Below are 12,133 nucleotides of genomic sequence, written 5' to 3'. Positions count from 1 at the left end.
AGCCATGAATTAAGTCAAAGAATGTTTAGACAGCTAAGGCTGCAGATAATGCAACATCAGGCTTTTCAAAAGTGTCCTGATATGTTTGTGAAAGTACCAGGGAACACCTACTGGTACCTTTGGGCACCTAAATAACCTCTGAATATGATTAAAATTAATATGAACCATTATCCTTTGGAATTTTTCTGTTTTTTTTCCAAGCCCAAACTACCTACATTTAATTATGACTGCACCAGGCCCTTCCTAAGGGCCAAATTATAACACTTAGTTTTTGGACAAGAAGAAATTATTACAGATCAAATCTTTAATAATTTAAACTACAGAGGGTAATAAAATCTGATATTTCTCTGTTGGTTAAAAAACAACACAAAGCAATGCAACAGAGACCTGCTGTGATGACAGGCTAAACTTCAACTAAGAGGCAAGACTTAATTACACTGCCCCAGCCTGGGTTCAGAGTAAACTAAAGACTACTATATGATTAACTCCTCTGTGCTTTAGTAAGAGAAAGGGAGATTGCAAAACGGAAGCATCTGGCACCTCTCAGAACTTAATTAAAGAAATGCAAAGAAGCTACTATTGCTATTAGAATTTCGCCTTGGGGCCACAAAAGACAAATGTAGTAAGTAGGAAAGGAGAAACTCTGAAATATGAAGGAACCCTCCCCAAACAAATACTGAATAACTGAATTTTTCATGGCTGTCAAGCCTTCTGTTCCTTATCTCCTGAGCAAATTGGCTTAAATATTATATACTAAGATTCTGAGAATACTGAATGAGTTCTGCTTTGAAATTGCTATTATTTTTTTTTTAACTTTGTTTTTCCTTTCACATCAGTATTGGAGAGTGAGTGTAAAATATTATTATGGACCTACATTAAAGCAGCAGCTGTTAAGTCTTTAAAGCTGCTCAGGGATCGTGATTAGGCTTCAGTGAATGCCTAGTTGACTTACTGCCTAATTATGGAGAGCTGGTGTACTTAATAAAAAATCTAACTGAAGTATTTAGCTTTTAAAATACCCTAGGATTTTTTCCTCCCTTATCAGATTATTTTTGTACTTCTTGTTCAGGGAGACATCCAAACAGAACAGAGCAAATTTATTGTTCCCGAAGAAGTGAAAATCTGTTCTGGTGCTGCATGACTGTTAAAAAAGAATAGAAAATGGCTAATCCCAAAGGGAAAAGGAAAGTTACTAAAAGCTTGTCTAAAAGCTGTTTCATCTTCCTGTTTGTTCTTGTCTGTGTCCTCATTCCTCCCTTTTTAATTACTGTAACTGCAAGCTGATAACTTTAAAAATATCAGAATATAGTAATACTGGAGTAAAGAGAATGTATTTAATTTTAATGGGGTTTTCACTCTGAACAGTTATCCTGGAACATTCATAGTAGGACAGCTTAATCCAGACCAATCTCATGGAGACCAGCCCATCAGACCAGCTCTGCTCATCTAACAGATGCTAAAATAGCCATTCAATTTAGACAGACTCAGGGCAGTGATTCTAAGAGATAGATGCTCATTAAATTAAGACACCTAGTCAAAAAAGAGGCAAGCTGTTGAACCCATGCCTGTTTTGAATTCAAAGGGGTTTTTTTAAGAATATGATGATTTTTGGACAAATTTAGCACCCTGTAGCCTTTCCTCGTAGGCACAGTTCCAGTGGGACCCAAGAGGCAGCCTTCAGGGTGAAATGTGCTGCTGGTGCTCCACGTGGCTGCAGCAATCGCAGCCAGGGGGTGCCAGGAAACAGCACCTTGGGGAGTGTGTCTGGAGTGTGTTTGTTAGAGAGGAGAACTGGCATTACAAGCTACAGATGTCACACGAGGCTGGCATGACATTGCCTTTGACACCGATCATTTGGAATGTGCTACTTTACATGCAGTGCTGCACTTGGAACCTCAGCCTGAACTCACTGACTGTAGAAGTTCTCAGTCAGCTTCATCACTGTCATATGAGTGAGGGTGTGATCAAGCAAAAGAATAATAAGAACATGTGTTGCTTCAAGGCAGCAAAGGCTGATTGTGTAAAGCAAAAATTTCTTTATGTTTTAGAGAGAAAATGTCAGAAATTCTAAGAAAAGTTAAATTTTGCTGAACTGTTCATAAGTATATTATCTATGAAAGCTTCTGATCTTTAACATTTGGAAATGCAAGTTCTGTGAAATTAAACCAAACCCCATTCATATTAATATATTTGTGCAATTCAATGCTTTTCCTGCTTATTTTCTTCATTTTGAGTTTCTCATCAAGTTATATGGTCATTAGTTTTTCAATTAGAATTTCCCATTCTTCCTGTCTGATTGGCTTTTTTTTTTTATTGCCATATGAGAGATTTTGTAACTTAATGAACTTTATAGAGAGGCACTTCTGCAAACCACAGTATAAAACCATGAGGTTGTGTGCTAAGAAGCTGCACTGAATTTTGACTATGGTCATCACTGTTTTGTGCAATTGTTTAGTAATTGCTATGGCATATGTGTAAGTCTGTGAAACCACTGAATTTGTTAAAATATCCATCAAATAGTGCTTATCACTATAAGAAACCCTTTTCTGATCTAAGCAGACAAAATTATAGACATTATGAAACTTACTGGTGTATTGTCCTTACAGATGCACAATATTGATACACCTCTAGTCTTGTAAAAAATGTATGTAAGCTTGAATTTTGCTTTTAGGCCTTGCCTTGTCATGGAAAAATACATTGTCATTTGCAGCTTCAGGACTGGAGTTGGAACCAAGCAATCTCTTTTCTTTGAAGGGAGATCTGAAAGAGGAATCCCTGGAAATAGATGTCAAGAAAATTGGTCTGTGATTCCTTGGTACTGTGGTTCCTCTGAGATCCTGGGCCAAGAGTCTAGCACTGAGTGCCATTAGAAGCAGTCTCAAAACATGAAGGGGACTGCCTGCTTCTCATCACCTTAAAATGTTTCTGTATGCTGTATTCTGTATGTCAGCCTCATCCTCATTTTCTTGTAACCTCTCCTCCTTTCTCAGTAGGAGCACATTCTCATCCCTGGCTTTTTTTTTTTTTTTTCCCCTCCTCTTTCCTCTTTGGAGAACCAATCATAAAACTCTCAACTACTTAATTTCTTTTCTTTTTCATGGTTCAGTGACGGGTGTTTTGCAGTTAATCAGACCCCTGTTCAGGAACCAAGTTCTTTAGCATATCAGAAATACAGACTGAAAAATGGGGAGGGGGGAAGTGAATGGCCTAGTTTTGGTTACCATGGCAACAATGATAAAGTATAGTCTTATTCTCAATTTTCGAGTACTGTTTTCTGTTCCTGTAGTACTTTTTGGAATTTATTTGGTAGGGGCAAGAAAGTTACCCCTCTAATTCCTTTTGTAAAGCTTTCTAATGCTAATTCTGGGTTGAGGGAGAAGTAGAAGTAGGGTAGAACTAGCAAGAAGGGAGGTAGGAAGGGAGGCAGAGATGACAGCAAAGAGAAGGTTAGAAATTTTTATTTTGTGGGAAGATTTGACATGAGAGGTTCCTCTGAGATGTATAATGAAGATCTGTGCAGAGGCCCTCAAACACTTTCAATGTGGCTTGATAATTAGAATAATACAACTCCATTGTGAGGTTCCAAGGCATTGCAGGTAGAGCAGATTTTGAGTTTTTTTGTACCCTGCCTCTATGAGCAAGATAAGTGCTAGTTTTCATTATAGTATTTGTATTTAACAACTCATCTAAAACTCATCATGAGAACTCTAGCAAAATGTTTCAGATCAGAAATAGCAACAGCATGATTCCAGGATGCTGTTATGTTTCTGGGAATTGCTTATTACTGGACCTGCTTGTTTCTATGACTGCAAACTAATTGAACCTATTGTTTCCAGTTGTGTCTACTTCCAGTGATGGTACAGGGTCAGGCAGATTCCTCCTGCCTCATGTGGATTAGCACACAATTGCACTTCCCAGAACAGCCAATTTAGGCAAATTCTCTGGAAAGAGTTTGCCTTAACAGAAACAAATGGAACTTTTAAGTGAGTTTCATGCATTGACAGGATGAAGCCTTTTGTTGTTTCTAAGAAAGCTAGATACCTCATGTACTGTTTTCTTGTAAGTGCTCTTACAATCATTACGTGTCCTTTTTCCAGTTACCTTACAAGCTTTTCAGCAGAACAAAACTAGACAGGGTTGAGGAAATGTTTGGTAGTTGTACACGTACTGCACTAAGGAGACAGAAAGTTCTCTTATTTTAACAAACAGTTATGACTATAGTGAGGTCTCTGTGAAGCCTGGAAATTAGATGGACTAGCAAACCACAAATGGTCCTAAATGACCCTTGATGGAAAATGAACAGAAATATAAGGCCAAAAAGTGGATTGGCTGGTCAGGAAATAAAAGCTCTTCTCTAGTTCCATGTCATCAATACAATATTCCTTAATTACCAGCTGAAACAGTGTCTCAGACCTGAACTAGCACAAAGACCTTGGCAGCTCTTCTCTATGATCTCTGTGTTGTTTTTGGGAAAGTCATTTCTATGGAAAGCAAGGAAAGAACTGAGAGGGTCTTGTTGCAAGATCTGAATTTGCCTGTCCAGGACTGTATTGGCTGGGGGTTCTGCTGTGCACTGGCTGCTGACACATGAGGTGGATTTATTTCACTGGATAAAGAGTTTCAGCTTCTGTCAGTATATAGCCTGTCACACCTGACATTTACCTAGACATACTCATATTAATCATGCATGGAATTGAATAAAAAATTTTAAAAAGCTTTCAGCTATATTTGCTGCACAGATGACTGGCAAAATAACAGTTTCCAATCTCCAACTGTGTTGTCCTCACCACAAGTAATTTTTTCCTCATTTATGCCGTACATATGTCTTCACACTGTACCAATTCCTCAGCCTAACTCTCAGCTGGTGTGGTGGAGAAGGGACGTCAAGCAATGGGTGTGTTGGATTAAAACAGCACAAAAATAATGGTTTATGAATTCTATGCATGGGTGTTTTACATCACTTCAGGAAGCTCTGGCAGGCTGAATTGTCCTGCTTGTTTGGCTTATTAATTGTCCAAAACCCTGAGTTTGTGCCACTCAGTGGCTGTCACGTTTTCCATTTCCCTTCTCTGTTGAATTACATATAAATCACTCACCATGATTCATGTAGCTTGTCTAACAAACAGAGAGAAGAAAAATAGTCTGTCTTGCAACCCTGCAAAGATGTTTTGTTTTCCTAATACTTCCATGTATTTGAGACCATGTCACTTTCCTTTTAAATCAATGACAGAAATTCAACTCCCTAGCTTAAGATCAAAATGACCTCCCCAGGAGAGAACTGAGTAGATTACATTTCCACAAACAGAGAGATCCTTGCTCAATAATACCTTACAGCTCATATAATCATTACCTGAAGTTTAATTTTGCCTTCATGTGATTTTTAAACATAGAAGCCCAATGCCCAAGTGCCACCTCGTGGACAAAATGACTTTTTCTCCTGTCCTCGTCTAACCTCGTGTGCTAAAATTCCTCTTCCAGCAGGACCTGAATTACAGAAGCCTCTAGGGAAGAGACCTAAATCAAGCAATTAAATTTATCTCTATATATCTAGCTCTACATATAGATACATTGGCTTAAAAAAAAACCCAAAACCACAACCAGACATAGTTAATGTGCACATCTATTGCTTCTTGCCCCTGATAACTCCTGCCTTCACAGAGAGCTGACATTGTAGCAGGAGCAGCTTTGGTGGCAGGCACACAGAAAGCCAAGAATTAAAAGCCATGTGGTGCAACAGCTGGAAACTCATTTTCCTGAGGAGGAATCCTTTCCTCCAACTAGCTGTTGTCACTGTTGGCTGGAGAAGTAGTTTTTACTACTATTGTTTTCCTTCCTCTAAGCTTCTGCAAGAGCCTAATTTTTTGCTAAGTTGTATATTCCTGCTAAGACCCATGACATGGAGTCTGGAGGAAATGGGAAAACCTAGGACACCTGAAGGATTTGCTTGTTGAAACTCAATACACTAATGGGCTTTAATTTGTGAACTAATCCAGGTACAGAAATTTCATCAGTGAATGTGAAATAGATGCCTGAAGGCTTAATGTCCATGAATGTGTTCAGCTGAGCAAAATAAACTATTCACTGCCAAGTCCATGAATGTTTGGGGCACAAGAGCTTTCCAGGAAGATGCAAGACACTCATCATGGGGCAGTTGTAATATAATCTACCCAAAGAATGTGTTTTTTCTGATGATGACAACTGTTAGATATCTCAAATATCAAAGCTGAAGTCCTTCACTAAAGTCCGTTTTTGAAAATTATTCCATCTCAAACTATAACTACGTTAAAATGGAGATCCCATTCACAGTAAGATTGTGCTTAACATTAATATTAGTGTCCTTGAACATGGGAATTTCCCTGCTCTTCTCTATATTTGGCTACATTATTACTGCGTGGAAATAAATATGATAATATAATATAATATAATATAATATAATATAATATAATATAATATAATATAATATAATATAATATAATATAATATAATATAATATACACAACTTTTCTGTACCTACCCATACATATAGAATGTAGTGGAGTTTCACTGTGAATCATTTAGACCTTAGCCACTAGGCGGTAGTATAAGATTAAGTCATGCAACAATATCTGGTAGTTTTGTTTTCATTTTGCCGCAAACTTCAAAACACATCCCAGCACCATAGGAAATACTGCAAAACACTCCTCTGTTTATTTATTAAATCAGCAAAACTCTGAACAAAAATATGGCTCACAAGATTCACTTAACTATGGATCAAATGCACTATTTGAAGCTGATCAACCACCAGGATAAAAGGTACACACCACACCTTACCCCATCTTTTTCCCTCAACTTTTCAGTTTGTGATGAGTAACCAAATACAGCTTAGTCATTGAGGAATCTTATTTAGAATTAAAAACTACAATATAATCAAATTCTTCACACTGTGCTGTGAATCTCATACTGGAGCTGAATTAGGTGAACTAATTAGAGGAGAAGTTCCTTTTCAGAGAATCACAGAATGGCTGAGATTGGAAGACACCTCTGGAGGCCATCTAGTCCATGCCGGGTCAAGCGGGACCATGTCCAGCTTGCTTCTGAGAATCTCCAAGGATGGAGACTCCTCAACTCCTCTGGGCAACTTGTGCTATTATTTGACAACCTTGGAGTAAAAAGAAGTTTCCTTGTGCTTAGATTTTGTGGCTTTAGTTTTTTCTTTTTTTTTTTTTTTTTTTAATTTGTGCCTTATTGCCTCTTGTTCTGTCAGTAAGCATGACTGAAGAGAGCCCGGCTCTTTCTTTAATCCCTCTCCTTAGGTGTTAATATACATTGAAACAATTTAATTTCAATTTTGCAAGTGTTTCAGATGAATATGGAAATTTCAATCTGGGTCTAACATGACAAATCAATTTTATAGGTGTAGAATGACAAAAAGGAAGATTCCATGACCACAGGGTGCAATACTGAGTGCATTTTGGGAAGCTACCAGCTGTAATGAAATAAGTCATCCTGGTTTGCTGCATCTGCTGTGTTTGACTTGAGCAGCTCATGTGATAATGTGTTGGTTGATTGCCTTCACTGACTGCTGAAAAGGATATGCCAAAGTGCATTTGGGTGAGCAACAAGAAGAATAGATGTGCAGCATTTTGGCTGCTTTTCACACAAATGAAACAATCTGAACTTTCTGCAATACCACCTGGGAGCCCTGAATTCATGTTTTATTGAGATCCTCATCTAATGTTCTTTTGTTCTACCAGGTAAATATAGGTCCTGCTAAAATACCTGGTGCTATTGATTATTGTAGGGTTGTACTGCAATCTTTCTCTTGGTTCTATTTTTTAATGATGGGGGAATGCAAGGAGACAATCAGGAAGAAAGTCTTTTGTAAATTTTCATAACTGAAAAGTATTTTCTCTGGTGAGAAGAGGAATGCAGTACATTATTAGGAAGACTAAAAAGCTTTCCTTAATTTATCCTTTTTTTCCTAAGAAAAGACTAACTTTCCCTAGCAGTATATTTTAATTTTTTAAGTGTTGCCAATATCCTTATTAATGTACATTTTGTACAGGGCTGTTTAGATCCACAGTACTGCAAAGTGAATTTTAGACCAAGACTGGAAATAAGTCATGAAGTCCAAAGTAAAACAGTAAGGTGTCTTAATCTCAGGATTTGTTTTTAGCCTGTTACACAGAGAGGAGCCAAAAGCTACACAAGATTGTGGCCTCACCCTTTTTAAAGAATAAATTCTATGAATGTTCTCATTTAGTTGGAGTTCTGCCCTTTAAATACAAACAAAGTCATGAAAGTTGATGCTTTTTAATTCTGAAGTCAATATATTGGTATGCATAACCTAGTGAGCACAAAAACTGTAATTATACTCCAGCTAAACCTATCTCAGTCTTACACAACCTTTCCCACAGATACTGATTTCTACTAGTTTATTTTCAACCTAAATTTGAACCATCCTTGATCAATGTTTGCCAAACCAGCCAAGGCTATGTACATTTCTTATTTTTGCACAATGTTTTTGAATTATGGGACCTGATCTCTCAAGGAAAATGGAAAGACTCCCCGCACCTCTAATAGTTCAGGATGAGGTCATACACACTATTATGTAAGTAACTTTTTTCATCTCCTTTCATCCATTTTAATCTGATGCAAGTCATGAGTCCTCAAGACCCATTTCCTTTTTCTTTTCTGTTATTTTTGGAGGACCTTCATGCTATGTGCTTTGTTAAACTATAACATGAAGATGGACACTGTAGGGGAGAGGGAGTCTCACAAAAACCAAAAAAACAAACAAAAAAACCACTCCAACCCCCCAAAACCCCCAAACTGTCCTTTGTTTTTTCTCATGAAGAATTTCAGTCTGAATAGGTCATGGTATGAACAACAAATATTGCAGATACTGCAGTTCTTTGTGCTGTGTGATAGTATAGCTATTTCCTGGGTCTGTAGGTATTGATATATTACATAAAAAATGCTTGTGGTTCTTTCCATAAAATAATAACTTTAAACCCTTGCATCTTAATATATTACCTTGAAAACTCAAAGAGTCAATAGTTATTTTGGGAGGCTATCCAAAGGTTAACCAGATAAATTTAAAATTATGGTCATAAATAATCTAAACAATGACCAGCCGTAGAAACAGATGGTGCTTCTGGAAGGGCCCAAACCATTTCCACCCTTAGTTCAATGTAAACCTCCTGTTTGGAGCTCTGGAGCTGAGGTCCTTTGTGCCTGCCTTTAAATCCGTAATTTCTTCAAAGGTGAGATTTGTGACACCACGTGTGAAGCTTCTTTAATCAGAAACAATGCCAAGCCCCTGTTGGCATGGTTGACAGATGAACTGAGACAGCTCTCCCAAAATCAGAGAGAATCATCATGGAGTTACACAAATTACAGCTGAACATAACAAACCCATTCAGGCTTAGTTTCCACTGCCATTTGCTTATCATTTGTAGCACAGATCAGTTCCTGCTATGGCATTATGAATTGTTAATTTAACTTGCTATTGTGGATTACTCCATGTCTGAAAACAATCAGTTTTGGTACCCACCTCTCATATTTCTATAGTTAGTTTGGGGTTTTTTCTCAAGTGCACCTTTATTTACTTTGGTTACTGGATTTAGCAGAATCAGATGCTTTGTGCTTGAAAGGTACAAAGTTGCTGAGGTGAATGCTCTGAAACACTCACCTGAGCAAAATAACTCAAATAATACAGCTCTGCAGGGGCTGAGTTTTTAGACAGCAGGAAGGTTCCCTGAATGATGATGAACCCACTAAAGGAGCAGTGGTGGTGAGTTCCATCAGACCTATTCCCACTTTAGGGCTTTTTTTTAATGCCAGTTCCTGCCAGGAAAAAAAAAAAAAAAAAGCGGGTGTAGGTTTAATGCTAGGATGTGTTCACTAGGCAAGTTCTTGCCAAAAACCCTCTTTATGGAACAAAAAAATCATTACATCATAATAATTTAAAAGAATTATGTGAAGTAAGTGCAGGATATGCTCGCTCCATGTAATTTATTAGTTCCTGTTCTTCATCAATCTTTCAGTCTCTTCTGCAACAGCTTATTTTTTACTTCCATGGTACTGAGATCTCTCATTCCAAAAGGAGGTAAAGGTATCCAAAGTAGGGAAAAAATGTCTGAGAATTTATGAACTAGATACATGGAGACATAAAACACCATTAAAATCCAAAGAAATGGTACAATAATTACAACTCTGGAGCAGCGTGAGTTAAAAGCATTTCCTCCTCTTTACAAAATACCCTAGAAAAAAAATTCAAGAGTCAGTTGCATAAACCTACTTTTGCTCTAAAGTGGTTGATTACGGTTGTCTTTTTGTCTCAGTCAAAAGCCAGAAAACAGCTGTATTTATTTGATTGGTTTGTACTGTTTCAGGATACTTGTAACTATTGATAAAACATGCAAGTCAGTGGGTGGAGATATTTAATACAGAATAATTCCTAATGAGTCATTGGAGAGGAGGAAAAAAATCTTTGTTGCAATTTCTTTTAGAGTTAAGGCAGCATAGCAACATTTGCAGTTCCAGACACTAGATGATGTAGCTATGGAGTTTAAGGTCTGTCTCTTGAAAGAGTTGAAAGTAAATACCTTTCAGGATAAAGGAGTTAATATATTTTACAGAACATGGGAAAGGGAGATGAACAGAGAAAGAGAGAAGGAAAGCATATGTGGAGGAAATAAATCTGTCTAGACCCCTGGAGTACTCTAGAGAAGTTAAGTTTTAAAAGCTTGCATAAGAATAGCTTCCAAATATTTGTGTCAAAATCTTCTGTCACTAAGGCATCTTTACTTTAAAACAATACGAAATAAATATACTTTCACAATATTTTGAAAGAGAAAGAACTGAGCTACAGGGCCAGTGAAAGCTTCATTTCCATTTCCCTTCAAGTAGGCTTGTACAATTACAGAGTCATGGATATGAGAGGAAGTGCTTCCTGTTTTCAGCAAGAGCAGTGGGAGATTAGAGTAGCCCCCAGCTTGTGCCTGGTCCTGCTTCTCTTGGGGGGCAGCTGGGAGTCAGAAATGGGACCCAGCATTGTGTACATGGACAGCAGTGTGCCCCTCAAAGCCAGAGCTACTGAGTGACATTTCTGTACCCCCCACACACTTATCAGTTGGTATTGGCCAATATCATCCATCACTGTTGTGGCCCTTGTCACTTAAGTCACTTAAGTCACTGTTCATTATTATCTTCTTATGAGTGAGCAATGCAGAATTACATTCCAGCATACAGCATGAAATACTTGCTGGTCCTCTGAAGCAACATCTCTAGATGAAAACTGGACTGATCTGATGGCTGTGTGGACAGTGAGCTCCTCTGAGAATTGAATGAGGTGGATTTTCTCTACAAGAATTATTAACTTCCAAACGCTTCAGGGCAAAATGCGATTACTGTGTCTTACTGCACATCTCAGAGCTTAACGGAGCATTTGGTGTTCAGAGGATGAGTAATTTCTGTTACAGGAGTGATTTTCCTGAGGGCTCTCTAAATTGATGTGAGCTTTCCTAAGTCTGTGTGCTATTGCTAAGTTTGCCTTAGAGCCTTGTGCAATAGTGCCTTATCTCGAGTTGTGCTCCTGTACACCACTGAAATATAAATATTTCCTAACAATGTGCTGGCAAGTCAGAATGATTCAGAGCATTGGTGGCATCCTGAGGGAGGGCCAGGCACTCCAGTCACCTTCTCTGTCTGTATCCTGGGAGCTGGTACTGAAAGAGTGCCTGGTCTGCTTTGCCTGATTTGCCTCCAGAGAGTCTATGAGTTCTCTTATGTTTTTCGGTTCTCTCATTCCTGATGGGTGAGCTCAGCACAGTTGATCCAGAGAAGGGAATTTCAGTTAATGATGATATTGCAAGGTTATTTATACATAGACATGTTTTTACATGGAATTAAACACATATCACAGGATCACAGAATGGTTAGGTTTGGAAGGGTCTACACCTGTAGTCAGCTTGTCCAACCACCCTGATCAAGCAGGGCCATCCCAGAGCACATGGCACAGGATTGCATCCAGAGGGTTCTTGAGTATCTCCAGTGAGGGAGACTCCACAACCTCTCCGGGCAACCTGTGCCAGGGCTCAGTCACCGGCACAATAAAAAAATTCTTCCTCATGTTCAGATGGAGCTTCCT

This window comes from Melospiza georgiana, chromosome 5 (assembly GCF_028018845.1).
Source record: "Melospiza georgiana isolate bMelGeo1 chromosome 5, bMelGeo1.pri, whole genome shotgun sequence".
Lineage (NCBI taxonomy): Eukaryota > Metazoa > Chordata > Aves > Passeriformes > Passerellidae > Melospiza > Melospiza georgiana.
Note: the sequence above shows the minus strand (reverse complement) of the source record.